General features: G+C 40.6%; 1 protein-coding gene and 1 pseudogene across 2 annotated transcripts in view; one reads left to right on the top strand and one right to left on the bottom strand.

Annotated features, from left to right (window-relative positions):
- PDS5B (PDS5 cohesin associated factor B) overlaps window positions 1–25,800 on the bottom strand; it is a 261,481-nt gene extending 235,681 nt beyond the window's left edge. Inside the window, exons 1-2 of one of the 2 annotated variants that reach the window (XM_030563149.1) lie at window positions 25,641–25,800; window positions 21,693–21,813 (exon numbers count right to left, since the gene is read on the bottom strand). The gene's annotated coding sequence lies outside the window, so the exon portion shown is untranslated. The remainder of the gene's footprint in view (window positions 1–21,692; window positions 21,814–25,640) is intronic. The other variant, XM_030563141.1, reaches the window with a different exon arrangement.
- LOC115640790 lies at window positions 9,216–12,896 on the top strand (annotated as a pseudogene).
- Window positions 25,801–26,382: the final 582 nt, after the last annotated feature.

Below are 26,382 nucleotides of genomic sequence, written 5' to 3'. Positions count from 1 at the left end.
GGGGAGGATTGAGTCCCTCCTTGCTTGTTTATGGAGTGCATGGCCATTGCGTTGCTGGTAAGCACTGGAACAGAAATGACCTTGCAGATGTTGTAGGAACGTCTGGCATGCCAGGTGGACTGCTCTCAGCTCCCGGACGTTTAGTGCAACACTAGCTCTTGAGATGACCAGAGGCCTTGCGTGCGACGATGGTCTAGATGAGCCCCTCAGCCGAGAGACAAACGCGTCTGTCGTTAGGGACACTGAAGGCTGCCTCAGATGGAACGGCAGTCCTGCACAAACCAGGGGGTGTTAGCCAACAGCTGAGGGAGTCTAAGATGCTCTGAGGAATGATGACCACCATGTCTATGGTATCTCTGCCTGGACGGTACACTGAGGCAAGCCAGGTTTGAAGGGGATGCATGTGTAGTTTGGCATGCTTGGTTACAAAAGTACATGCAGCCATGTGACCGAGGAGGCTCAGACAGGTGCAAGCCGAGGTCGTCGGAAAGGTTTGGAGGCTTTTTATAACTGAGACTAGTGCCTGAAACGGGGGCAGTGGCAGGCAGGCTTTTGCGAGTTTGGAGTCTAGAATGGCTCCAATGAATTCTGTTCGAGTGGGCACTAGAGTGGACTTCTCTAGATTGATCATCAGGCCCAGTCTCTCAAATAGGTCTGTGATGATGGCTACGTGCCTGGTAACTGGGGCCTCGGAGGTCCCTCGAATAAGCCAGTCGTCTATATAAGGAAAAACATGTATTTGCTGATGACAGAGGAAGGCAGCCACTACCGCCATGCACTTTGTAAAGACGTGAGGGGCTGTAGAGAGGCCAAACGGAAGGACCGCAAATTAAAAATGCTGGCAGTGCACCATAAACCGTAGGTACCGTCTGTGTTGGGGATAAATAGCAATGCGGAAATATGCATCCTTCATGTCGAGAGCAGCGTACCAGTCTCCAGGATCCAAGGATGGGATAATGGTCCCCAGGGATACCATGCAGAACTTCAACTTCTTTAAAAACATGTTGAGTCCTCGCAGGTCCAGGATGAGTCAAAGACCTCCTTTCGCTTTTGGGATTAGGAAATATCAGGAGTAAAATCCCCTGCCCCTTAATTCCTCCGGTACCTCCTCTATAGCTCCGATCGAGAGGAGCGTACAAACCTCTTGCCAGAGGAATTGCTCGTGAGAGGGGTCCCTGAAGAGGGATGGGGAGGAGGGATGAGAGGAAGGGGGCGAAATAAATTGGAGGTGGTATCCAAATTCCACCGTGCGTAGGACCCAACGATCCGAAATTAATTGGGACCACGCAGGGAGGAAGGAGGAAAAGCGGTTGGAAAACTGAAGGGGATCCTGGGGAAGGACTGGTGCTCTGCTCTCGGGTGCACCTTCAAAAGTTCACTTTCAGGCCCCACGCTGGTTTGGCGGGACCAGTATTGTGGCCGCCTTGAGACCCAGATTGCTGTCTGCAGTTCCCGCAACCGCGCCTTCTGCCAAAGTCTTATCGCAGTCTGGGCGGGGGGTAAGGGCGCTGAGGCTGGCTATGGAAAGACTTTCGTTGGGTTTGTGGGGTGTGCATCCCTAGGAAACGCATGATCACCCGATTGTCCTTAGGACTCTGTAGCCTAGGGTCCGTTTTCTGGGAGAAAAGGCCCTAGCCTTCAAACGGCAGGTCCTGGATGGTGCGTTGCAGTTCAGGAGGTAGACCTGACACTTGCAGCCACGAGATCCTCCTGATTGTGATTCCCGAGGCCACCGTTCCGGCCGCCGAATCGGCAGCGTCGAGAGAGGCCTGCAAGGAAGTCCATGCCACTTTCTTTCCTTCCTCCAGAAGGGCTTGGAATTCCTGGTGGGAGTCTTTTGGGACCAGTTCAGTGAACTTACCCACCGACTGCCAGGTGTTATAATTATATCTACTGAGCAGGGCCTGTTGGTTCGTCACCCTAAGTTGGAGGCCCTCTGCAGAGCAGACTTTACGTCCCAACAGGTCCATCCGTCTAGCCTCCCTCGATTTTGGGGCAGGGGCTTGCTGGCCATGGCGCTCTCGCTCATTGATGGATTGAACCACCACGGAGCAAGGAGGAGGGTGGGTATATAGGTATTCGTACTCTTTGGAGGGTACCATGTATTTCCTTTCCACCCCTCTGGCCGTAAGAGGAATAGACGCCGGAGATTGCCAGATTGTGTCAGCTTAGGCTTGGATGGAGCAGATAAATGGCAAAGCTACATGGGTTGGGGCAGCCGCCGACAGTATGTCTATTACCAGGTCTTCAACCTCCGGGACCTCCTCCACCTGGAGATTGATGTTTAAGGCGACTCGCCTCAGAAGATCCCGGTGAGCTCGGAGGTCGATAGGGGGTGGGCCCGATGAGGATGTACCGGCCACTGACTCATCGGGTGAAGAGAAAGACAGACTCGGTAGGAATGGTTCCTGTAGGGACTCTTGGTCAGGAGGTATGTCAGGGTCCAGGGGTACCTGAGGGTCCGGTGCCTGAGGAGATAGCCACTCCCCTCCAGCGGGTACAGAGCAAACAGTGGCCTCCGGTGCGCAATGTTCCGACAGGGCGGAACGTGATGGTACCGTGGGTTCGCATTGGGCCTGGTGATATGCCCCAGGCGTCCAAAAGGGCCACTGATGGGGACTTTGGTCTGGACCTTGAGCCTCATGAAGAACACGGCTGTGTGTCTCTGAATCGGCATAGGCGCCACTATCAGCATGCAATGACTCAGACGCGTGACGCGATGGCCATGGCAGGGCGGAGACCGTTCTCTAGCTTCACATTGGAGTCTGTTTTTCAAGTTTTTTTGTTGAAGAATTGCCACTTTTAGGTCTGTTATTGAGTGACTAGAAAGATTCAAGAGTTCTCCTAATGGTTTTTGAATGTTATGATTCCTGATCTCAGATGTGTCCATTTATTCTTCTGCACAGAGACTGTCCGGTTTGGCCAGTGTACATGACAGAGGGTCATTGCTGGCACATGATGGCATATATCAGATTGATAGATATGCAGATGAATGAGCCCCGGATGGTGTGGCTGATGTAGTTAGGTCCTAAAATGGTGTTGCTGTAAATTAATCTCTCAATAAAATAAATTATATCATTAAACATTCTGTGGAGAGCGTGAAGGGATAAGGGCAAGAACTAGACCAAAGTACAGATGTTTATATGGTGGACTGGACGCAGCTGGAGGAGAGAGAGAGGCTTTTTTATAGAACTTGTGGCTAAAGAAAATTGTCCAAAGACAAAGCAAATGTAATTGATTTACTGCTGTCTTCTTAAGTCTTCAGTTGCACCACTCCAGTGCAGCTGCAACAGGTTCACAAGCTGCAATGAAGTGAAAACTAACTAAACTCTTGTCAGTTCTCAGTAGGCACAGTAAAAGTGACAAGAATGGAGCCACTTTCACACCACCATTCAGTGGGATGGGAGGAACTAAAAAATGAAGGCTGCGGGGAACTGGTGTAGCAGCAGAAATACAACCACTACAGCAGTCAAAAACCTGAGGGAAGAAGAGAGTTCCCTTGAATGGTGAGGTCTCTGAAGCTTTCATATCCACCCGCAACTGATCTATCTGGTCCTGACTGCCTGATGATACCTACCTCCGTTAAAAAGCACTCTGAGAACTACTGATGAAAAACAAATTAGTATTATTAGTAAACTGCATGAACGGGAGTGGGCAGGAGGAACTAATGAATTTAAATAACTACAGTAGAAAGGTTAAAGGAGGAAAATAAAAGAAAATATGGGAAAAGAAAGGCTTGAGAACAATGTAGGGAAATAGATGACAAGAAGAAAAAAGAAAAAAGATTCACTTTTAAAAAAATCATGGTGTAAGGAAGCAGCAGATTTCTTCAGGCAGAAATAGAAAAAAAGATGTCAAGATGAAACAGGTATGGTTCCTGAAACAACTCAAATGTTTTGTTTAATTTTACAAATTAATAATTATTTCTATTAATACATTTTTGTGATATTTGACCAACTCATTAGCTTTATTAAGTGCTCAATTACTACACCATAAATATGCTAGATTAAGACCAGTAGAAGTCAAATATATTAAACAGATTTTTCTTCTGACCCAGTAGAGAGTTAAATGTTTTAAAATATTTATTCATATATTCCAAGGCAAGAAGGGATCCTTGTGATCACCTAGTCCGACCTCCTGCATAACACAGATCATGGAACCTCTCCAAAATAATTTCTAGAGCACATCTTTTAGAAAAAGAGGCAATCTTGATTTGAAAGTTGCCAGTGACTGAGAATCCACCATGATTCTTTGTAAATTGTTCCAATGGTTAACCTCCCCTCCTCACTTCCCCTCATGCAGAAGAGAAATATTTATTGAACAGTTCTGCTTCTTTTGCATCAATACTGATAATTCTACCACTTCCATTTATTAATGGAACTATTAATGGACCAACTATTGTTAGCATTCTCTCTGTTCCTAATACATTTAAACATTTTATTGTCCTTAACTCTGCTGGCCAGAGATTTCTCCTGTGTCCCTTTACTTCCCTTATTTTTCTACAATTCCTACCTTCTGATTTACATTCATTATCATCAACCTCCCCTTTCTTCAATTATTTGTTATTATATCTGCTTTCACAGTCCCCTAAAGAAAATATTTTTAAACTAATACAGCCTTCTCCCTCGATAGCGGGTTTCTGGCTTTTGGGGCATCTTGTAAATTTCTTAAACAGTTCAATTGTTATTGAATTGATTAAATTCTTCCTCCCAACTGATCTGGCCCATAACTGTTTTCTGCTTTGAGAGAATGGCCCTTTTAAAGCACCATTTTTATTTATTTTTTTACTAGTCTGGCTGTTATTCTTCTTGCACATTATAAAGTTGATCAAGTCATGATCATCTGTACCTAAGTTGCCATTAATTTTTAGCTGTGACAAGAGCCTTCTGTCAAGACAAAGTCAAGATCATTTTCTTCTGAGTCACTGATGATTAAGAAACAGGTAAATTCATTTTTGCCACTTAATTGTTTGGGCTGACATTTTCCCTGGTGGGTGTCCACCTAAGAGTGAATTTTGTTGGAAGATTTCAGCCAGAATGATTCTGCCATTTTTGAGAATATGGCTATGGGGGGGGAAAAAAAAAGAGCTCTTGCTCAGGTTAAATTACGGTGAGGTTTTCTTTGCACAATTGTAGTGACCCTATGCTTTAGGGCAGGAACTTGAAATTTGGCAAGAGGTAGCATGTGTGTCAGGGATGTACCTTTTGTTCTCTCTGAAAATCCACACAAATTTGGCCAAGATACACATCTTTGGAAAAGCTCAGTTTCAACATGCTTCAGAAAGACTGATTTTAACTGTCAAAAATCACCAAAGATTTCATCCATACTAAGCCTCTCACAGCAACAACGGCTGACAAGACAGCACATGCACTATCCCCACAAAGCAAGTGAGCATACTCCAGCTCAGGGCTTCATGGATGAAGCTGGACTTTCTCTGTAACAACTGCTCCAGATCAGGGTGAGGTCAGCACTGGAACTGAAAACAGGAAATACGCCTCTTCTGTCCTCTCAACGATATCCCTGCGGGCATTCAGGCAACATGGACAAAATAGCCATCTGATCCAAATGCAGAAGGAACAAAACTGGACTACGAGGACAGCCAAGTGTAGATTGGGAAAGGAGTCTGGTGAGACTGGGGCTGAGGGGGTGGAGAGAAAACCTAGGATGGAGCCAGATGGGAAAGGATACAGAGTCAGGAAGGGGGTAGAGGAGACTGGGAGCTAGTGGGAGGAGAAGCAAGGACTAATTTGGCAAGAAGACAAACTAGATGGTAGGGGGAGGGGAATAATGAGACTGAACAAGGTACAGGAGGAGGGGGTAGGCCAGGACAAAGAACTAGCGTGAGGAGAACGGGAATTAGAGGAGACTGACTGACAAGGAGCTGATACGCAGAAAATAACTGGACTGGCTGGAAAGAGAGACTGGAGCAAGGAGCTAGGGGATGAGTGTCAGCACAGGGGAAGACTAGGACAAAGAACCAGTGTGATGGTGGAGGCAAGAGAGAGCTTGGACAAAGAGCTGAGAGAGAGAACTGCTGTTTACTAGGTATGGGTGCGGAGAAGAGGGGAGGAGAGAGACTGGGCATGGGTTGGAATTTGGGAGTTCGACATCAAATCAGGGTGGATAAAAATCAATGTTTTTATTTAAAACTGCTTTTTGAGGAAAAACCTTTTTATCAAAAAAACCAATCAATCTAGTTTTAATTAATATATCTTTGAGCTAAAATGTATCTCATCATGGAATAAAGATTATGCATTCTAATTCTATAGTATGAGACAATATATTCATGAAATGTTTAAGAAAAGTTATGTAAATGAGTTCCAATAGCTCATGGATTAAGGACCCAATTTTCATAGAATTCCAGGGTTAGAAGGGATCTCAGGAGGCTTTGAGCAGGGGGTTGGACTAGATGACCTCCTAAGGTCCCTTCCAACTCTGATATTCTATGATCTAGTCCAAACCTTTGCTCAAAACAGGACCAATCCCCAACTAAATCATCCGAGCCAGGGCTTTGTCAAGCCTGGCCTTAAAAACCTCTAGTGAAGCACATTCCACCACCTCCCTACATAACCCATTCCAGTGCTTCACCACATCCTTCTTGTAGTGTAGGGCCCAAAACTGGACACAGTACTCCAGATGAGGCCTCATCAATGTCGAATAGAGGGGAATGATCACTCCCACCATCTGCTGGCAATTCCCTACTTACACAGCCCAAAATGCCATTAGCCTTCTTGGCAACAAGGACACACTGTCGACTCATATCCAACTTCTCGTCCACTGTAACCCCTAGGTCCTTTTCTGCAGAACTGCTGCCTAGTCATTTGGTCCCTAGTCTGTAGCCGTGCCTGGGATTCTTCCATCCTAAGTGAATGACTCTACGCTTGTCCTTGTTGAACCTCATCAGATTTCTTTGGCTTAATCCTCTAATTTGTCCAGGTCCCTTTGCATGCTATCCCTATCCTTCAGCGTATCTACCAGTCCTCTCAGTTTAGTGTCATCGGCAAACTTGCTAAGAGTGCAATCCATGGCATCTTCCAGATCATTAATGAAGATATTGAACAAAACTGGTCCCAGGACCGACCCTTGGGGCATTCTGCTTGATACCGGCTGCCAACTATATATGGAGCCACTGATCACTACCTGTTGAGCCGGACGATCTAGCCTGCTTTCTATCCACCTTATAGTCTATTCTTCTTTAACTTGCTGGCAATAATACTGCGGGAGACCATATCAAACGCTTTGCTAAAGTCAAGGAACAACATCCAGTGCTTCCCCTCATCCACAGAGGGAGATTTTATGCGGTCCCAGGGGCTTCTGTATAGCTTTAGGTTAATCTTTCTATCTTCCCAATGGGACTCAATGCTCAGTCTAGAAGATACCAGGAGAGATGCTTAGTTTTGCAGTTCTCAAACTGTGGATTTGTGTCTCCAGAGATAACATGCTTGTTAACAGCAAAAAATATTTTAAATAAATAATATCTAGAGGTGAAAAATAACAGGCCTTAACTCTATTGCCCCTCTGCAAATTTGTGTACACAGAGTCAATCCCTTACCTCTCTCTGAAAGTGCAAAGTTTCAGAAAGTTCAATGGATAGAAGACTGTTAGGGGCAGAATAGATCTAGACAAGGAGAAGAAGTTTGGAGATAAATGTGCGAAGGGAGGGACAGGCAGTAGAAACAAAGGTGAAACTGTTTGAGTAGCATATTCCGAAAGTCTTGAGGGTCTTTCTGAGTGTAGCCTTCATTGAAGAAATAAATGTTTGCTAATGTTTTAAAGAAAGTCACACCAGTGAACTGGAGGAAGTCACTTAAGCACTCAGATTCAGAGACTGTTGAAGTGACAATCTCACTTTTAATAGCAATAGCTTCTTCTGCCGGTGTAAAAAAGAATATTTTCTTCCTTTGGACTAATTCATTCCAAATCATTTGGGACCTGAAAAAGCAGGAAACCTTGTTTTTCTTTTCCAGATTATGAACAAACAGGAAAATGAAGGTGAAGATGACTGAGTTAGTTGCAGAAGCCAATATTTTACGTTTCTCATGTCAACCTGGTTGACATGGTCAATTTAATTTGTTTTTTTAATATTTCATTTAACTATTTAAAACAATTTAACAAAAATGAACCTATTTTAAAAAACTTGAATGTTTAATTAAATTCAAAAATTAATATGCTTGTTTTGTTAAAATACTACGTTTGCTATTGAAGAAAAAAATCCAGAATACATAACGTTGTTTTAGTTAAATAAAACAATTTAAATGTCTTTCTGGTGATGTTCTCCTCCTAATACAGCATAGCAAGAAAATCCTCCAAATATTAATGATTAACCTCCCAATGACTTGATAAATATCTGCTTCAATTACTTTCTGGGAAATTAAATAACCCAACAATCATTCATTTTCTGATATAGCTGTAAAACTAATCTGAAAAGTTTACAAAATAAATCACTTTAAAAATGTATAGTGTGTACCTCCTAAAATGAAACCTACATCTATCTCTGAGTTGAAGAATATGAATTAAGATTATAACAACCAATAAGAATGCACTTTTATGTAGAAATCCATGATTGAGTCTTCCTGACTAGTGATTTAAATCTTTTTGATTTAAATCAGTTCCACCCTGCATCAAAGCTAAAGGGGGAGACTACACCTGGCTGAAAAAGAAGCCTGATGAGAGTCAACTGGGACAGCAAAGAGACAGGGACAGGGGAAAAGGAGTCAGGGGTGAGAGGGAGAGGAGAAAAGAACTGGGACAGGGCAGAAGGGGGTCAAACTTGAAGGCGAAGAGACAGAAAAGCAAGCTCACAAATACACATTCCCCTCCAGAGTCTGGAATGAAATCCAAGACTTCTGAGTATCACCATTCCTCTACCAAGAGCAAATAACCATGAGACCCATCAACAGTGTCTCATATCACCTTCTGCTGCTGTCCACACAGCAGCAAAAGTCTGTGTTGTGGTTCTAAAGGTTCCAACCCTGCTGATGACCCATGTGGATGTCAATATGATTCCACATGGTGGAATGTCTATTTGTTAAGTTTGCTTTTTTTTAAATTAGACTATTAGGAACATAAAGGTTGTGAAGTCAAACCTTCAGAAGTTAGGAATCATATTGGCATTTCCTATGTGCATCTTTATTTTAGCTCCCTTGTGCATATGCATTATTACACAATCATATACCATTTATTCTACAGGACCCCTGCCTCATTCCATGCACAAAATGGATCATGCTCTGCGGATCTATCAGGGCTGTGTAGTAAAAGAGGCTGTTGCCTATAGCACCCTCTACCTCATTTGTTGCAGAAGTGAGAAGGTGTGTAACGAATGAGGAAGGGGATCATAAAAGAGAAAAGATGGTCTCATGGTTAAGGCAGTTAAATTCTGTCCTAGAAAAGTGGTGTCTGTCCCTGTCACTGCCACAAAATTCCTATGCAATGCTAGCAAAGTCATGTAAGCCCAACTTTTCAGAGGTGGTCACTATGTGTTTCTCATTTTCTGGGTATCCAACTTGATACTCCAGGGTCTAACTTACATGAGTGCTGAGCACTCACAGCTGCAGCTGAAATCAATGGGAGCTCTGCTTGAATATATAAAAATGCTATATAATGCCAAGTACTTTGAAAAATCTGGTCCTAGGTGTCCAAATTGGGTACTCACAATCAGTGGAAACGTTTGACATTAATCTCTCTCAGCTCTCCACCTGTAAAATGCAGACAATACAGCAACCTCTCAACTCATGGGGTGTTGTGAAGATAAATTAATATTTGTGAAGCGATCAGATATTATAAGCACCACAGAAAAGCCCATGATGAACTTAACTACTTCCAGAGCAGGGGCTTCCTTAATTCTGGTATTTACTAATTTTTGAATGCTTGACTTCACAACTGTAACAATGTTTTTTTAATGTAGTTTTGCGGATGTAGTGTATAGCATGTACAAATAAACCAACACAAATACTATGGCTCTGATGTTAGGAAGTATAGTGCACGGGCAGGCAGCTAACCCTCTATACCACATTTTCCAGGATTAGGCCTATAATTAATCTTTTTTATTGGATCAAATTTTAAAAAACATGCACTAGAAATTGTTACAGAAGCCTTGTTGCATTAAATTATACTGTGAGATTTATTCCTTTAGCAGAACTTATTTTGTGATAACTATTTATTAGTCACATTAATGTATTACCACACCTACTCAATCATAAGCCGGTTCATTTATAAGCCCACACACACACAAAGCACCCCCAAGATGGATAAGTAAACAATTTTTATGGCCCATTCATAAGCCAACCCTATAATTCAGGGGCCAGCAAACTTTGGCTCCTGGGCCATCAGGATAAGCCGCTAGTGGGCCGAGACTGTTTGTTTATCTCAACCGTCTTCAGGCATGGAGGTAAACCTAAGTCAGCATTTCTCAAACTGTGGTCCACAGAACCCTGGTGATGTGAATAGGTATTCCATGAAAGAATCGTATTTTAAAAAAGGGTCTTTAAATTTTTTTTAATTTTAAATTTGGTATATTTGTAGCATAATTTACAACTCTTTTTGAATGACTATAATTTAACATAAAACTTTTTCTGGTTATTGATAGATCTCGTATTGAATATCATGGCGTAAAGAGAACGAGGTATACAAGCATGTTGACATCTACCCCTTTCGGGCATGTTTTAGTTAGTGATGTCATATTCCTTCCGCTCAAGACTGCACAAACTGCAGCAGTATGCACACCATTCTCTTTATGCCATGTTGAATACAACATATTCACTCAACACGTTCAAGCCTGTGGGCCTTTACCGTGTGTGTGACAAGTACAACTAAACTAGCTTCACTTGAAACAATATAAAATATTTGTGATAAACAAAATCTGACAAAAATCAGTATTTCTAAATATTGTTACTAAACCTAATCACCACGGATTTGTGGCTACAAGAAGCAACTTTGAAACGAAAAGCAAGTTCTTCTGGTACTCCAACTGTGGCTCAAAACAAACGAGCAAAAATACTGTGACACTTCAAAGTGAGGATGAACAATCGCAGTCTTTTGTTGCCAAAAAATCTGTTAGTACCAGCAAGTTATCTAAGGTGAAAGAATTTCCACCAAAGTACATCAAAAAAACACAAGAAGCAGCAGGTGTTAAAAGACCGAAATGAAAGTATGATTAAAGTTATGTCTTTTGGTTTTACATGTGTTGGAAATAAAGATGTTCCTGATGCACAGTGTATCGTGCGCAACAAAATGCTAGCAAACAGTTCATTGGCTCCTGCTAAACTCTGTAGGCATTTGGAAACCAAACATGCTGAATACAAAGACAAAGGTAAGTTTTTTCAAGAAGCAGCGTGACTTACTTGGAAATTGTAAACTTTCGATGATTAAAGTTGCTAAAACAGACAAAGTGCAACAGAGGCATCTTACCGAATAATCCATACAGCCCTCACCAGAGAAGCTCACACTATTGGAGAAACGTTTTTCAAGCCTTGCGTGAAAGATATTGTAACGTGCATGTTGAGAGAGCAGTCTGGTAAAAAAAAACTGATGCTGTACAGTTGTCAAATAATACCGTTGTACACTGTATTAAAGATCTTGCCGATGGCAGAAAAAGAGCTAGTTTGCCAACTGAAAATTTGTCATGAGTATTCACTGCAGCTAGATGAGCCCACTGATGTTTCAGGACTCGCTGTGCTACTAGTATTATTAAATCTGTATTGGACAAATATTATTGAAGAGGACCTACTCTTATGTGAATCTCTGCAAAGCAACATGATTGGAGAAGAAATCTTCAACTGCATCAACAATTTTATCAGAAAGCATGAAATTAGTTGGGGAAAACATATTGATGTATGCACTGACGGTGCTCGGGCAACGACCGGGAAGATGAAGGGAGCTGTAATGCAAATCATAAGTGTGGCACCAAAAAGCACTAAGAGCCATTGTGTTCTACACAGACAAACACTCGCAGTTAAAAAAAAATATCAGCATATCTGAAAATTGTGCTCGATGAAGCAGTACAAATTACCAATTTTGTCAAATCTTGACCATTTCAGGTTATTTAAAATTGCGTGTGAGGAAATGGGTAATCAGCGTAAAAAGCTTCTTTTACATACAGAAGTGAAGTGGCTATCCAGAGGAAAAGTGCTTATGAGGCTTTTTGAGCTTTGTAGTCAACTACTGGTATTCTTCACTTCAAATAATTCAGGATGAAAATTTAAATGACTGTCTGACAAATTCCACGTGACTAATGAGAATTGCATATCTTGCAAATATTTTTGCAAAATTAAAATGAAATTAATCTGTCACTGCAAGGAAAGAATGTGACCATTTTTACTACAATGGATAAAATTTCATCATTAAAAAAGAAACTGGAATTCTGGGCATCTTCTGTAGAACAGAATAACTTCGACTGCTTCCCTACAGTATATGAATTTCTGACTGAAAAAATTCTACAGTCCATGAAGAAGTTTCTAGCACCATGTTACAGAACTTATGTGACTTGCAGGCTTCCTTATTAGAATATTTTTGTACAACCACTGATGATAACGCTTGGGTTCAAAATCCATTTGTAATTACAGCCAAACCAGTCTGCTTTACTGCGCATGATTATGAAAGCCTAACCAACTTAAACTTTTGTTTCAAGTTAGTCAGAAATTAAGGATCTTCCACTGAATAATTTTTGGAGCAGCCTAGTAGAAGAGTACCCTAATGGGGCTAAGTATGCAGTTCAAGTGCTCCTTCCTTTTGCTACAACTTATTTGTGTGAGATGGGATTTTTATATTATACTGTAACAAAAACCAAATATAGGAATAGACTTGATGCTGCGCCTGACATAAGGATTCAACTTTCCAGCATTATTCCTAATATTAAGCAAACTTGTGATAGAAAAACGCAGAAACACCAACCTCACTAAATCAAAATTTGGGTTTGTTTATAAAAATAGATTTTCCTAGTAAAAATCTACTTTGTTTGGTGTCTGTGTATATATAGTAAAAAAAACAGGTTTGTTTTTTTTTTTTTTTTAAGTAGAACACTTAAATTTTGACTCTTGCACTTGATTTTTGTACTACTTTATACAGGATTTTCTATTAGAAGTTGTTAGTTCAAGTTATTTAAAATTTGTATTTTTTGCTTTTTTTATAAAATAAAATATATTTGAGCATAAATAATGCAATTTTTTATTTGACAACCAAACAATTTTAAAATAATACTATAAGTGTTCTGTAACAGGCTAAAAAGTGTTCCATGGCCAAAAAAGTTTGGGAAAAGCTGACCTAAGTAAACTAAGTGTCCCAGCCTGACAGAGGCTTACCCTGACAGGCAAGGACAGCAACTGGCCGGATTTTTTGGGAGGGAGGGGGCGGTAGGGGGGAGCGAAGAGAAGCTGGGGGGTCAGGAGAGTAACCCCTGTGACCACCCTCCACATGACCTCACCCTAGCCTGGGGGCCCTCTACACTCTCCCCACCTCATCCCTTCCCATCTTAGCTGGTATGGGCCAGGAGAGGATGTCTCTGGCCTAGCCGCAGTCTGCTCTGGCAGGCCAAGCAGCTGCAGCCTACCAGCCCCGGAGCTGCATCTGCTTCAAAGGCTGGGGGGAGAGCAGCATGGCCAGAAGCAGAGAAACTCGGGCCCTACCTCTTCCCTTCTGGTTCTGCTGGCTGTGTTGCCTCTCCTTGCCCCCTCTGATGGGAGGAAGGGGCTGTGTCCCACCTCTCCCTTCCTATACCAGTTCACAAGCCGACCTCCTTCTCTGACGCTTCCCTTTTTTACGAAAAAAAAATTCAGCTTATCAACGAGTATATACGGTAATTACATTGCATTTTCCACTTTGGTATATGAGTAGCTGTATTTCTTCAAACTGCATTTGAAACAGGTCATGTGCTTCTTTTTAATTACTAGAGTATAAAGACAGACAGACAGTGGTTCATTCAGTTTACGCATGCAAAATTTAAGGCTACAAGATCAAATTCCATCCATAGGTACTATTTTGCAGGATATACTGAAGGCATCAGTAAAAATAAACAGGTTCAAAGCTTTAAGAGTTTAAAATCTCAACTCTTAAATAAGAAACTCTGGCAAGTAATTCTTATTTGCATCATCAAGATTGGAAGAGCGATGGTATTATGAGAAGGAGTGCAAAATTCATAGTTTAGTTAAAGGAAAAGTCAGATCAAAGAAGATTTTAAGTTGTTTGTCAAGGCAATTTAAGAGAAGATATACTTATATGGTTTAAAACCATTTAAAAATTTACTCCACTACATGAGACTTACAAAGAACCAATTTGTAAAAATTAATGAAGGAGTTATTTAGCAGCAAGCTGGCCAGAGGCAGAAACCATAATTTTTATTTAAAAAGTATCAGTTTTTGCTATAAATACAGCCATGATAAATACATAGTTGTAATAGTCATCATGTATAGTATTCAACTTTCCTTCTTGGTCCTTGGAAGACACATAAAACAAATCCTATTTCAATCCGTAACAACTAAGCTTGGCAGGATTCAATATATTACAATTCATTAACAACCGTAATGAAATCTAGATTCAATAACTTACTTCATCTGAGATAATTCAGTGATGCATTTGTTTTCATGAAGTTGCCTCTGCAGATCCCTACTGTATCACTAAAAGTATGATGAACTGTGCTTCCTGATCTCAGGACAATTCTATAGCAGTTTAAATTATTAGGGATATATATGCTTCAAGCAGTGAACTGGAAGTTCCATTCAGTTATAAAGCCCAGGCTCCCAATAAATCTGTTTTCTTCCCATTTGTGAATGTGGTCTTAAAACAGTCTTTTTCCTTTACTGTATAATTTAACTTTACATTTTTATTAATCAGTATGTTTAAGTAGTTTAAATATAGATATAAATTACAGCAGTAGTAGCCGATAGCACTGGCCTGAAATGAGGGATTGGATAAGTGTGTTCTGGTTTTAGGCAATGTGATTAATAAGATTCCATACTGGTCTATGATGGGAATTTAAAGAGCTTGAAATGCCTGGCAGGAAGGCATTTCCTTGTTCATCTTTTATTCCCAGAGCAAGCAACAGCTCATGTTTATACTTTTAGAGACAGAAGGCAAAGCAAACAAGGCTATTTCTAAAGGCTCAGAGTTTTGTAGCTGAAACTGTCAAAAGAAAAATAGTTCCAGAAGCTCATTTTAACCACATAAAGTCCTTGGTATCACTACCATCCTCTTCTCAAAAAGCTATATTCCAAGGCCTCAAGATGCTCCGACAAATGTATCCAAGAGGAATTCCAAGTTCATTAAACCAGTTAAACAAAAGAGATGCTCACTTATTTGGATGTGTCCTGGCACAATCTAACTTCTCTGATTAATAAAGACTCACTGATTAATATACTCAGTCCATCTCTTTGGCTGAAGGTGGAAATGGGTGGGAAGATAAGGCCATTTGAATTCTGCGATGTCTCTCCTGAAAAGTTCATCTGGGCAACACCTCAGAAATAATTACTCCTAAAACAGAGTCCAATAAAACTGCACAAGAATTCACCCCCTTTAAAAACTCTTCACTCCCTAACCCTGTATCAGAGAGATTACAATTTTCAAGAAAAGCAGAGAACTATCAGATCCAGAATGAACTTTCACGATATCAGATTCTAATCAGGTCAGGTACCCACCTAAACGCCTCAGCTAGCCTAACATAACTACTCTCAAGCCAGACCACCCATCAGTATTCTAGAGATGAGGGCAAGAGAACACTACAAAAACTTCAAACCTTCCATGCTAGTGAATGAAAAGTCCTGATACTGTCAGACAATACTACAGTTTTAGATGGGCAGCAAGCAAAGATTAGTACTAATCTCTGGAACCTGATTCTGCAATAAGGACAACTGCCTTAATCAACAGTATCACACAGGAATCCCTCTCTCTCAATCTTTCAGAATCTGGTAAAGCGGAGGAAAAAAAAGGAGGGGGGGGGGAATCACCATACATACTTGTGTCAGCCAAAAACTTCATAATCCAAATAGGCTACAGCCATAAACTTAAAACCAAACCATAATCCTCCCTGTGCAGTCAGGAAAATATTTTGGAGTGCAGTGAGGAGTGGTGCACAACTGTTTGCCTCTTTTTCCAGCCTTGAAATATCATCCTTTTCTTTACATTGTTAACTGAAAATAGTGCATAATTATGTCATTTTAATGAGTTAAACACAGGTACAATCTTTGTTTCAATATACAAGTCTCAAACATTTATACATTATTCTGCATTTCACTTTTTTGAAGGTCGATCTTTGTAGTACTTATGTACACATTTAGCATTATAGACAACAGTAATATCAAGTTTGAGACCACAGGAAAAGAAAGAAAAATCTCAAGGGACAAAAGACCAAATAAAACTAGGAAAAGAAAAATAGTGAGGGAAACAACTAAAGCAGAGAAGGTAATATACAAATAGAAAGGAGAAGACTGCCTAGTACTTGAGATCTACTGACAGCAGACCTTACCCTCTGAACTGTCCCTGGAGAGGAAGAGTGATGGTTAAGCAATTTTAACAGCCCAACCAGTTGACAAAGAACAGCAATGAAAAGGTACAAAAGGAAGCTGTGTGAAATCCCATTCTGGGTTGAAATTTTAAACTAAGGTGGACAATGGATGCTAGGATGGTTGTTTTAAATCAATAACATGAATTTTTTAAAGTAAAGCGTAAAACAGAACCAAATGAATTTGTAAACTAAGTTTAGAAAAAACTAATTAGGGGTCTTCAAAGCTTTGGATAATTTTTAAAAATAGTTGAGTAAATGCACTATCAAGGAATTTGTGCTGATTGGTTGAGTTTGAGAAGACAAAGTTGCTCTCTCTCTAGGGGATTTCTCTTCCTGGGGAGCATGGCAATTTACTCTATGTCACAGTGAACTGAGAGCTTTCTATGTTTTTACACTAACTTGTACAATAATAGCCTCTTGATACTACTATAAAGTAAATAAATCTTCTCTCCATTTGTGTGTACATCTTGAATCGCCTTTTAGGAAACAGAATGTCTTTAACAACAGAACATAACAGAGCTACCACCTAAAACTCCTCAACAAAGACATTTAATACTATTTGAGAAACTTCAAGCGTTTTAACCCTTAAAAATCCCTATACAAATCAGAGGGAATCAAGGAGACAAGGTGGTTGAGGTAATAGCTTTCATTGGACCAGTATCTGTCTCTTTCACTAACTTTCAAGCTTACACAGAACTCTTCTTCAGATCTATGGAGTAAGGGAGATTATGTAAAATACAGGATTGAGTAAAAATTCATTTTAATGTTCTGTTTGTTCCTTCCTTCCTTGGTTCAGGACACACCAGTACAACAAAATCCTAAACACCAAGTTATTAGCAATAATGGTGTGTTAGTAAAGTTAGTAAATAGGGTAGCAAAAATCAGAAAGCCTTAAAACTCCTATCCTAACACTAGAGATATACACTGAGATAGGATAGAAGGAAAGTAAAAAGGTAGATCCTAGAAACTCCTTCAGCTTCCACACATAAGGGAAGGATAAATCTGCTAAAAAGGGATGAGAGCAAAGAAGTGCAAAAAAATCCAGGAGAAGTGGAGAAGAAAAAACTAAAAATTTTAAATTATAGGACCCAGGATAGTGCCTGAATATTGATCTCTCCTCCAACTTCACAAACAAAAATCTAGGCTTTAGAAGTATTACTTGAATAATAAGGTACCACTGGAAAGGGCCCAGTTAAGCAGTTATATGCCCTCTGGCCATACAGCTGAGAGCACATAAAATTTTAATGCAATGTACAATTGAACACATCCAGATAAACACATCTGGGATCGTGGTGTGCATGGCTCGAGGTGTTTGGCAAAGATGCCAGCAGAATCAAGGGATGTTTAAGACGACAGTGTAATGCTTTTTAAAAAATGACACTGATTAAAATATGCCACTCAGGTAAAACTAATCTGGTTCATATTATGCCTAAACTTTTATTTAAATTGTATGATGCCCAAAATACTTGTACTCCTATGCTTATTAAAATCTTGCACCTTCCTAAATTGTTAAAAATAGAAAAAAAGCCAATGTACATGTACCATATACTACGTTTTTTAACTTAGATATATTTGAAGAAAAATAATCAAGACACTTCTCAATTTTTATTAACAAACATTTATATATGAATACCTAAAGACCCCAGTTACTACAGTCATTTTACTGGGCACTGTACAAATAGAACTGACTTACACAGCTGGGGTGTACATTTGGCTTAATTTGCTGAATAAAATTTAAACAAATTTCAGATTAAACCAATACAAGTTGTGTGCGTATAGATAAAGACACAGAGGAAAGCACAATCCCTGTCCTGAAGACACAGACAAAAGGTTGACAAATGGAATATAACAAAAATAAGGTGAAGACTCAGCACAGATTTATCTGTTAAATGTTTTGTCAGTTTTTGTTTAAAATTTTTTTTTAACAGGATGGGGAAAGGGGGGGGTAGTGAGGGCAAGAAATGGGCAAGTTAGTAAGTGAAAAGGAAGGACAGGCAATTTCTCACCTACTTTGCCATGATCAGCAGGTAGAGTTTTGTAGGCAAGCAGAGATGAGTCTTAAGGAGGTATATGAAACAAGATGAGGTAATGAACCAATGAACTTAGTTTAAAAGGTGCTTTTATAAAGCCATACAAGTTATAAAATTATATATAGTACTTCCAAAGATTTCTCTGTTTAGGAAAAACATTTTGAATTCTCGAAACAGCCAAACAGAATTCTATCAAGCTTTAAAAAAAAAGGATGGATTGAGACTATAGATGAACTTCAAGCAAACAGGTAATTTTTTCAGTAAGTTATACGAACATGAAAACATGGAACTTAAAATTATATCTTCAACCTTAACTACAGAAACACTAACAGGATACACACTGTAGGATACACATTGTCCCAACTGTATCAGGCAACCTGTACCTCATAAAGGACAATACACTTCCGACCTGCTGATGCTTTCAAACTAATTCCCTCAAAACCCTAACGGGATGCCATAGGGTTCCAGCTCAACTGGAGGTGAAAAGTTTGGGCTGGAGTAAAGAAGTGGTCATCTGGGGCCCTCCAAATTCTCCCTTCTACCTCCAGCCAGTAATATAGCACCACATGTTAATAAATCTCACTTATCTTATATTAGTTCCCCAACACATTGTAGAACAGTGGTTCTCAAACTTCTGTACTGGTGACGCCTTTCACATAGCAAATCTTTGAGGGTGATCCTCTCTCTCCCTCCTCCTTAAATATATTTAAAAGGATTTATAACACCATTATAAATGCTGGAGGCAAAGCGAGGTTTAGGGTGGAGGCTGACAGCTCGCAACCCCCAAGGTAATAACTTTGTGACCCCAAGGGGTCACGACCCCCAGTTTGAGAACCCCTGTTGTAAAAGCTACCCAGATGTGAGGGAATCCACAGAAAGACAGTACAAGTATCAGGCAGCAAGATGGAAAAAAAGGGCAATCCAAACGCCCTTTGCCTCTTCAGATTAAACAATGAGAGAACACAAATCACACTCCCTATAAAGAAAGTCCACAAATTGATGCCAGCAAAATTTATTCTCTTTAGAATAGATTACTCCTATACATAGGAAAACAGGGTCCCTAAAAGCTTAACCATAAGGAAGCTTCACACTCATCTCAACCAGTAAAATAGAATCATACATCACTAGGGTTGGAAGGGACTCAAGAGATCATCTAGTCCAACCCCCTGCTCAAAGCAGGACCAATCCTCAAATCCCTAAAATGGCCCCCTCAAGGATTGAACTCACAACCCTGGGTTTAGCAGACCAATGCTCAAAAATAATTACCAATGTCTTGCAGGGTGCTGAGTGCAAAATCATGTTTGCGTATCAGTGAATAAAAAAATAAATAAATAAAATTTTAAAAAACCAAAGCTGTTTTTTCAAGTAAAAAAAGATTTTATTTAAATCAGATTTTTTTTATTTAAGTTATAATATGGTTTTCTTTTAAAACATAAACCTGTTCCAAATTACATCTGAATTTAATACAAAATAAGTTAAGGCCTAAATTTATTATAATCTGTCAAAACATGTAAATAAAAATTAACATGCTTAATTCATCCATCTATCACTTTTTTATAAAGAAAGAATCGAGGGAAAAACATCTAACTTGTGAGGTCAAGCTTTATGAATATGGAACAGTAGGTCATGTAGTGTATTGTGAGCTTGTTTTGATTTAATAAAAATACATATTATTTGCTGTTCTGTGTTTAATTAAATTCCAGCTATTATCCTAGTGTAGCTTGACACAAATCATGAGCAAAAAGTTAATTATCTAGTAAATAAGCAATATATCATTCGTTTTCTAACATACTACAAATATACAATCAATATGAAAATATTAAGCTAAAAAATTGCTTAAATAATTATAGTGTATCCTCATAGGCAGAAAACAGATGTACCAGATCTAATGTAAAGGCTCTATTTAGCTGATTAATCAACATGTTTTAATGGTTATGTCAATCAACGTAAATGCACCTTTCTTTAGAAAAAAACTGAAGTACAACAAGAAAACTGATTAAAATTCATTATTTAAACTGGGGCTTTCCACTTGGTCATTTGAATGATTATTTAAATCACCTTGATTTAAATCAATCCACCCTAAACCACTTAAAATATTCATTGTCACATAACAGATATGCTTAACATTAAAAAAAAAAACCAACAGCAGAAAAACTTCAGTTTGTTTACAAAGTTCACCAGGATGCTTAAAACAAAGTGTTTTCCACAAGGTGCACTTGTGTCCCATATTCTCAACTTACAACTTCTGTCCATTTTGTTTTTATCAAAACGGAGTTGTATGGGATACACTTTGTTCTTCATTTGCAATATCCCAAAAATATATACAGAAGCAGTCTAGAGACATTAAGGGCACATCTACACTTACAGTGATGCAGCTGCACTGTGTGAAGATGCTACCTATACCGATGGGAAAGCATAGATCGATACAACACTCTACTCCAGGAGGTAGGTCAGTATAACGGCATCACTAAGAGCTGTTTTCTCCACACCCCTGAGCAACATATTATACTGACATACGTTTGTACTGTAGACCAGGGCTAAGAAAAGTGAAGCAAATAAGTTAAATTCAAAGGGGTTTTAGAACTGGATATGGAAAGTTTGTGTATTTAAAGAGATGTTTGGACACTTCCTACATATTACACTAATGCATCCACTGAGTGCCACAAGAGTTGAAATCTCAGTTTTGGAACAATTAAGTGTCAATGTTTTTCTTTTCTAGTTTAACTTCTCTCAGAAATTCATATTAGGCTTAATTGTATTATACTCATCTCCCATGTGAATAAACTGGGTTTGATTGACAGTGAAGCAAAGGCTGGGACTGCTCTGAAAGCAACAGACTACACTAACTCTTAGATAATGTTGTTACCTCTTAGCTCAGAGAGCTGAGGAGCCCCATTCTACAGTTGCCCTTCCAAAGCCAGTGATAACTAGGCCTTTAGTTCACAATTCAGAGTCTAGTCCTCTTTACATGGAAAGATGTAAGTGATAATTAAAGCAACCAGAGCATTGGGGGATTAAGAGGATGATCTGGGTTCTGGACTTAAAGGACACTTGTGCCACATCTGCTGATGCACTTTTTTTTAATGAAAAACTAAATACAAGTGTAAGAAAATGGCACTCAAGGAAAATCTGCAGTAGGATTCAAGAGTTTCTCCAAGCAGTTGACTACTTACTTCTAAATTCTTAAGATGGGTCATCAGATTCTTACATCTGTACAGAGTGGCACATATCCAACCCTTCCGTGCCCCTCCCCACCAACTACCGCCCCAGTGACAGCTGCATATCTTATGAGACCTGCAATTAAAAAGGAGAGGAGAAAAGAGGAGAGTGTAAATTAAAACAAAAGTTGAGAGCAACACACACTAAATTTATATTTTCCTGCTTGAAGGACTCAATTTCATTTACAAATTCTGATAGAAGGAACGGGAACCCCGGTTTTATTCTTCACTTCCATTTCACACTTTCTATTAAAGTTAGTAAGAACACCATATTTTAGTGGTAAGAGCTGACATTACCAAAAAAAAGTCTGTGTGGGATAGATATGCATAATTTCTGTGACAATAAAATGCAGTTTACTGTAAAAAATCTGTACTCTATGCCTCAATCTCTGTCCCACATACTATTTGCAATGTTATAAGACATTAAACTACTTAGTGAACCAGTGCCATCTCTTGGAATGGATAGTTTTTTTCTGTTTATTTAATCCACAAACACAAAAAGACTGCATTCTCAGGTACTGCTTACAGCCCCAATTCTGTATTGTTTATGTTAAAATTGACCCATGTCTGTCAATAGTCCTAGTCATCCCAATGAAAGATCACTCTGATTCAGAAGTCTGCATTAGAGAATCCTGAGGGAGGATAAGGGCCTAACTAAGAAAATCTCAAATAAAATAAAAACATTTACCACCAACATAACCCATTTAATTTTGATGAGAGATGATAAACAGCAACTCCCCACCACGAAGGTGAACAAAGAGATTATGAATTCTCTCTCATTTTTCCAACTTATATTTTTCCTGTACCTAAAAATCACCCTCCTAATCTCCCTCTTCAGATCCCCCTTCCACTCATTTTCATGCCTTCTTCCAAGTTGTTCCTTTGAAAATACTCATTCTGTGCAACAAGTGGAGTATGCTGACTCCTCCAAATCCAACCTTAGAAAACACTTCCTCCAAGAAACTTTTCAATGATTATAAATGTAAAAGTATTAAGTCTAGTCGTGATAATCATTTTACTGTGTGTTGATTGTGTATTTTACGTGTATGAATTGTGCGCTCTGTCTGAATAAGGCTATGTTTTTTTCATATGCTTGTACAGCATGAAGTACAATATCTGCGCTCAAAAAATAAAAATAGGACACAGAAAGGGAGACCAGACAAAGGTGAAAAACAAAGATAAAACAGGAGAGACAGAAACTACATCTCACCAGAAAAACCTATCAGTCACACATGCAGCACTGCCTCTAGAAAATATGTACACGAGAGAGACAAGAGTAAAGAATTACACCTTTCCTTTTCAAAACATTAAATTTCAGCAATTGTCACTTTTTATTTAAACCTTAATAATTTCACTGAACTGTCCAACTTAAATCTCTACTTTGAATCGGATTGATTTTTTCAAAATATGTAGCAAGTTTGAATGCTAAAACACAAGTCTAATTCATATTTCTACAACTTTAGTTTATTCAGCTTCTTCTCAGATAAGACATACAGAACTACAGTTTGGTATAACTGGTGTAATAGTAAAATGGGCAAAAGTAGTATTAGCTATTACCATTGACCTATAAGAATAAGAAACATGGGCACAAGGGAAAACAGATTGAATACATAGGCATAAGGTGTTGGGATAACAACGATTGTTTCCTCTTGTACATGCTTTCAGATGTAGGTGCTGAGCATGTGGCACTTTTCAGTCAAAAAGAGAGCATAAATTTCTTGATTCTCTAACCGTAACTTTTTTTTAGGTGTTTCGTGCATAATATATATTCAAATGTTTCACAGAATCAGAGAAGATGAGGTTTCTTCTAACCCTAAGGAGGTCATCTAGTCCAACTGCCTGCTCAAAGCAGGACCAGCCCCAACTAAGGCCTGGTCTACACTACGCTGTTAAACCAATTTTAACAGCATTAAATCGATTTAACGCTGCACCCGTCCACACTACACTGCTCTTTATATCGATTTAAAGGGCTCTTTAAATCAATTTCTGTACTCTTACAAAACGAGAGGAGTAATGCTAAAATTGATATTACTATATTGGATTAGGGTTAGTGTGGACACAAATCGAAGTTATTGGCCTCATTATTTTACAGTAGCTACCCATAGTGCACTGCTCCAGAAATCAATGCTAGCCTCGGACCATGGACGCACACCACCGAATTAATGTGCCTAGTGTGGACGCGCACAATCGACTTTATAATATCTGTTTTAAAAAATCGGTTTAAGCTAATTCAAATTTATCCTGTAGTGTAGACGTAGCCTAAACCATTCCAGCCAAGGCTTTATTAAGCTGGGTCTTAAAAACCTCTAAGGATGGAGATTCCACCACCTCCCTAGGTAACCCATTCCAGTGCTTCACCAGCCTCCCAGTGGAAGATTTTCCTAATTCTACTTTGACTCCTAATTCTACCTTGATTAAACTAAGCACATTTAGTGCTGTTCAAAAAAAAAAATTAAAAAAAGGTTTTTCATCTGTTTTACACAGTAATTTAAAATAGAATACACAGAACTTGCATATTATTTGACACATGAAATGCACTATACCAGCTTTGACCAAATAAATTAGAACCTACTGTTGTTTTTGGGAAGATGACAACTTAATTTGTTTTGAGGGAGGGAATGTGAAAATGTATGTCACTACATACCTACCGGCACCTGAAGACAAAGATTTGAGATATATTCCACTTTAAATATCATCAATGTTTAGAATTTTCTACCTTATTTGTTATCTATGTCACTGTTAATGAAGAGACACTGAACATGGCTAAAGTGCCTCCCCATCACTTCATAAAGTCTTGAAATCAAATAAAAGATTGAGTGGCATTCAATAACTGTGTTAAACCAAACTTAATAACACAATTGACAAGAAATAGTTATCAATAGGTAACCATTTAAAAATTAAAAAAACTCACAACTTGGAATCTCATTATTTCTTTCAGAGTAAAAGCCTGTCTAGCAAGAGCTCAGCTACTGCAGTTGAATTTTCAGGTTTGTACATAATCATTTACTGCTGATTTGTTTTGAAGAACAGATAGAGAGTTATTTGAAGCAGCATGAAGTTACAGACCTAGATTCCTCGACCAGAGACTCAAACAATACATATTCTACACATAAAATGTCCTTCACCTAGTAATTCAAGTGCAAAATTTCAAATTTATTAACCAAACATCCATTCCCCCCCACCACCCCAATAGAACGTGGTGAAAAAAGACAACATGGGGGAAAGGAGCTTGCTGCAAATAGTGACCCACCAAATCCAGGTCCTCCTCAGTCACCACCTCCCCCTAGCTGAGCAGCCTCCGATCACTAGATAGTGGAGAGTGTTGAAGGGAGCGAGATGGGGTCTTCCCCCCCCTTCTCGACCCCGGGCAGCAGCACGACGGGGCTGCGGAAGCCCTGAGTGCCGTTAAGCGGGGGCTAGACCAGCTGCCCGAGGCAGCGAGGGGACAGCCAGCGCCAGGGGAATCACACTCGTTAACCCCCTCGGCACGGCTCCGCCACAAGGAGCCACAGCAGCACACTGAGGGAGCGACGCCGCCCGCCAGGGGAACAGCAAGAGCTCAGGCCACCCGGGGAAGGAGGGCGGGGGCGACCCACAGCACCAGCCTGCAACTCTGGGCGAGGGGAGCAAAGCCCCGCCAAGGTCACCCCCTGGCCAAGGCCCCCGCGCTGCGACCTCCCCCCGGACCAGGAAGGGGAGGGGGCGTCAAGTTTAGTGTGTAGAGGCTGGAGATCGCGCAGGGGCGGTGGCGGGGGGAGGGGGCGCGGACTCGGCTCCGGGCCGGGCGCCCCCACACACTGGCCGCGCAGCATGGTCCAGGCTGGCGCCGCTCCGGCCCGGCTGCAGCGGGGGAGAAAGGGAAATGAAACGGGGCAGTGGGGGGCGCCCGGCCGCGCTCCTTACCTCCCCTGCAGCAGCCGCCGCCTTTCCTTGCTGCCAGGCGGGTCCGCTCCGCGCTGCCGCTGCTCTGGGCTCGGAAAGGAGCCGCCGCCGTAGCCGCAGCCAATCGCCTCTAGCCCCCTCCCCTTCCGCAGCTCGCCCCGGTCTGCCTGTCGGCTTCAAAATGGCGCCAAGTTGTCTCCGGCTGTTCCAATGGAACCGCCGAGAGAGGCGAGCAGGCAGCAGGGCGGAGCAGCAGCGCCCCCTGCCTGCCGGCGCGGGCAGGCGGAGCGAGAGCGAGCCAGGGTCGCACAGAAACAACTTCCACAGCCAAGCAGTTACCCCCTCGTGGGGCGAGACCCCGCACCTCCCTCTGCAAGCCTGAACCGGCGGCTGCAGACTCAGAGCAACTCAGCCACAAAGGCTGCGGAGCGGAGGCGGCTCGGATTCCCCACACCTAAGCAACCTACAAAAAACTAAACTCGTGCTGCCATCACAGCAAACCCTGCTTCCACTGCCAAGCACAAGAGGGCCAAAAAGTAAACCCGAAGGAAAGCGTGATCCATCTCTATAATACGTATTCATTGTCTGGGCGCAATAACGCTAACTTCCCGCAAGGGAAGCAAAACACCCACCCCTAACGAAAAAGCAATGAAGATGGTAGCCCAACAGCCAGGACACCAATCACTAGGAAAAACAACAAGCTAAACTGATCCTAGCATGGGATTCTTGAACTAGCAGAATACCTCACTATAGTGACTTGGAC

This window comes from Gopherus evgoodei, chromosome 1 (genome assembly GCF_007399415.2).
Source record: "Gopherus evgoodei ecotype Sinaloan lineage chromosome 1, rGopEvg1_v1.p, whole genome shotgun sequence".
NCBI classification, from domain to species: Eukaryota; Metazoa; Chordata; order Testudines; family Testudinidae; genus Gopherus; species Gopherus evgoodei.
Note: the sequence above shows the minus strand (reverse complement) of the source record. Positions and strands in the feature narration are given on the sequence as shown.